This window comes from Chiloscyllium plagiosum, chromosome 43 (genome assembly GCF_004010195.1).
Source record: "Chiloscyllium plagiosum isolate BGI_BamShark_2017 chromosome 43, ASM401019v2, whole genome shotgun sequence".
In the NCBI taxonomy this organism is placed as follows: Eukaryota; Metazoa; Chordata; class Chondrichthyes; order Orectolobiformes; family Hemiscylliidae; genus Chiloscyllium; species Chiloscyllium plagiosum.
In genome coordinates, this window is record NC_057752.1 from 4,693,353 (window position 1) to 4,697,510 (window position 4,158).

The window sequence follows — 4,158 nt, forward strand, 5'->3', positions numbered from 1 at the left end:
TTTATTGTGAATTATAATCACCAGTAACACTCATCAGTGAAGGCCTCTGGATTTAACTTGTCTCAAGAACTGGTCAGTGTTAAGTTTTAGAAATTTATGAGCTTAGGAATTATTTTTCGCATTGTCATTTAACCATGTTGCGCTCAAAACGTTTGTTATGGTCCCTACATCATAACAGTGACCGCACTTCAGAAGTATTTCATTGGCTGTAAAGTGCACTGGGGCACCCCGAGGTCATGAGAGGCACTATAGGAATGCACATTCTTTCTTTTCATGCTGCACACACTGCAAGCCGCAAGGCTGCACACTTTTGGAAAAAAATATCTCTTGATTGTAGAAAGCCAAAGGGAATGCATCGAGCTACAGGTCAGCAGTAGCAGAGTTCGGTTGCAGCTTTTTCTCAAATTTCCAGCCCAAACTCACAAACATACTGCAGTAATATTAGCACTTAGCATGCCCTGACCAAATCACAACCAATCGAAGAGCAGTTAAATGGCCAGTTCATTTGCATTTTTTGGTACCGCTGGTTGAGGGAGGTATAATGTCTAAGTCGCAAACAAAATCAACTCTTCGCGGAACATGGTACCAAATGAATTCGTTACCCTCAGGTGTCAGATGGTTAAGTGTGGAGGAATATGTTGAATGGGTGGGATGCAGAAGGGTGGGAGAGGAACGACTTGGATAAGTAAAGTGATTGTACTATCGCCAAGTTTGTAGATGTCACAAAAATAGGGAGGAAGGCAAGTGGTAAGAGGACACAGTCATCTACAGAGGGATGTAGACAGGTTAAGTGAGTGAGCATAAAACTTGATACATGGGCAAATGTGAGCTTATGCACTTTGGCAAGAAGAATAAAGGAGCTGAGTATTATTTAAATGGAAAAAGACTGCAGCAAAGCTACAAAGCAAGGGTTTTGGGAGTCCCCATTCATGAATCACAGAAAATTAGCATCCAAGTTCAGTGTTCCTTATAGAATCATCACAGAATCCCTACAGTATGGAAGCAGGCCATTTGACCCACTGAGTCCACACCAACCCCCCGAAGAACAACCCACCCAGACCCATGCCCTATCCTATCCCTGTAACCCTGCATTTCCCATGGCTCATCCACCTAGCCTACATATCCCCGGACACTGTAGATACTATGGGGCAACTTAGCACGGCCAATTCACTTAACCACTTAATCCACCCAGTGTTGGCCGATATTTCAAAGGGAATGGAGTGTAAAGGTAGGGCAGTTTCGCTAAAACTGTACAAGGCACTAATCAGACCACAGCTGGAATACTGTGAACAGGTTTGGACTCCTTGTTGAATTAAAGATATACTGTCATTAGAAGCAGTCCAGAGAAGGTGCACTCAGCTGATCCTGGATATGGAGGGACTGTCTTATGAGGTGAGATTGAACAGCTTAGGCCTGTACTCATTGGAATTGAGAATAATGAAAGGCAAACATATTGTAACAAACAGGATTCTGAGGCATTCTGGATCAGTGGTGCTGGAAGAGCACAGCTATTCAGGCAGCATCTGACGAGCAGCAAAATCAACGTTTCGGGCAAAAGCCCTTCATCCGGAAATTGACAGGGTCGATGTGGAAGGTTGTTTTCCTTAAAGGAGAGCTTAGGATCAAAGGGCATAATTCTGATTAAAGAATTGTCCATTTAAGACAGCGATGAGGAGGATAAGGTTGACAAAAATAATTATTCTCGTTGGCTGATAGTACCAGTGCTATGAGACAGAGATTTAAGATTTTAAGCAAGAGTTGTAGGGGAATTTAAGGAAGAATTTATTTATGCAGTGAATGGAATGAACTGGAGACAATTGTATAAGGGTGCTGGAAACAGATTCAATCAATCATTTCAAAGTAAATTTGTTGGGCATTTGAGGTAAATAAACGTGCGGACTTTGGAGATGGAACAGAGGGGTGGGACTGACTGTATTGTCAAATACAGGCTGAATGGCCTCCTTTGGTACCGTTGTGACTCGATGTTCCCTGTTTCATTACTGCTGATGTAATATTGTGAATAGTGTGGCGCTGGAAAAGCACAGGCTGGGGTTGAGGTAGCTGGAAAGGCGATAGTTAGATGCAGGTGCGTGGGAAGGAAGATTGTCAGTTCAAGAGGGCGGTGCCGAATTAGAGGATTGGATCTGGGATGGGATGGGTGGGAAGGAAGATGAGGAAACTGGTGAAGTTAAAGTAAATGCTGTGCAGTCGGAGGGTCCCAAGGCGGAAGATGAGGCGTTCTTCCTCCAGGTGTGAGGTGGCTTGGATTTAGCGGTGGAGTAGGCCCAGGACCTGCAGGCCCTTGGCAGAGTGGGAGGGGGAGTTGAAGTGGTCAGCCACAGGGCGGTGGGGTTATTGGGTCCGTGTGTCCCAGAGACGTTCCCCGAAATGTTCCGCGAGTTGGCGTCCTGTCTCCCCAATGTAGAGGAGACCACATCGAGAGCGGAAGAGGTCCAGGACCTGCAGGCCCTTGGCAGAGTGGGAGGGGGAGTTGAAGTGGACCTGACGAGGGAGTTGTGGAGGGAATTGACTCTGAGGAATGCTGATAGGAGTGGGGAAGGAAATATATCTCTGGTGGTCAGGGTCTGATGGTAGGTGGGGGAAATGGTCATACAGTGCATTATCCTTTGCCATTTCCACCACCTACAATCAGATCCCCACCACCAGAGATATGTTTCCCTCCCCACCCCATCGGCAGTCCACAGAGACCATTCCCTCCGCGACTCCCTCATCAGATCCACACCCCCAACCAACCCACCCTCCATTCCCGGAACCTTCCCTTGCTGCCGTGGGAGATGTGAAACCTGCACCCACACCTCCCCCCCTCACCTCTGTCCAAGGCCCCAAAGGATCCTTCCACATTTGGCAGTGATTTTCCTGCACATCCAAACACTTCATCTACTGTGTCCGTTGCTCTCGATGTGGTCTCCTCTACATTGGGGAGACAGGACGCCAACTCGCGGAACGTTTCAGGGAATGTCTCTGGGACACACGGACCCAACAACCCCACCGCCCTGTGGCCGACCACTTCAACTCCCCCTCCCACTCTGCCAAGGGCCTGCAGGTCCTGGACCTCTTCCACCGCTAAATCCAAGCCACCCCACACCTGGAGGAAGGACGCCTCATCTTCCACCTTGGGACTCTCCAACCACAAGAAATCAACGTTGATTTCACCAGTTTCCTCATTTCCCATTCCCCCTCATCACAGATTCAACTCTCCGACTCGTCACTGCCCTCTTGAACTGTCCTACCTGTCCATCTTCCTTCCCACCTATCTGCTCCACCCTCCTTTCCGACCTGTCACCATCACAAGGGCTTCTGCCCGAAATGTCGATTCTCCTGCTCCTCGGATGCTGCCTGACCTGATGTGCTTTTCCAGCACCACTCTCTCGACGCTGATCTCCAGCATCTGCAGTCCTCACTTTCTCCTAATATTATGAATACACAACTAATTAACCAAAGCAAGCTTTTACATCACACATTTATACGAGACTAGAGAATCAGAAAGCTATGCTGTAATTAATATATTATCTAATTACTTGGAGTGCTATTACCTTAATGTGAATGTGATAACATCATTGTCAATTTCTTCAGCTATAAAATGCACATTAGCACAGCTGTCTGTATGGTACTGCATAATAAGCTGAAACAACAACAGTCCTTCTCACAAATTAGATTAGATTAGATTCCCTACATTGTGGAAACAGGCCCTTCGGACCAACCAGTCGACACCAAACCCATTTCCCTCTGACTAATGCACCTAACACTATGGGCAATTTGGAATGGCCAATTCACCGGATCGGCACATCCTTGGACTGTGGGAGGAAACTGGAGCACCTGGAGGGAACTCACGCAGACACGGGGAGAATGTGCAAACTCCACACAGACTGGAGGCTGGAATCGAACCTGAGTCCCTGGCTCTGTGAGGTAGCAGTGTTAACCACTAAGCCACCGAAATTATTTATAATCTCAAATTGTTTTACAATAGTCCGAGGGGAAATTTATTAAAACCGATAATGTGAAGTGAAAGAGTAAACCCAAGAGTTTACAACAACAACTTATGTTTGGAAGGCACCCAAAATGCTTCATTTGAGAAGAGAATCAAACAATTGACACTGAACCAAACCAGCAGATGTTAGGACAGGTGACCGGGTAACT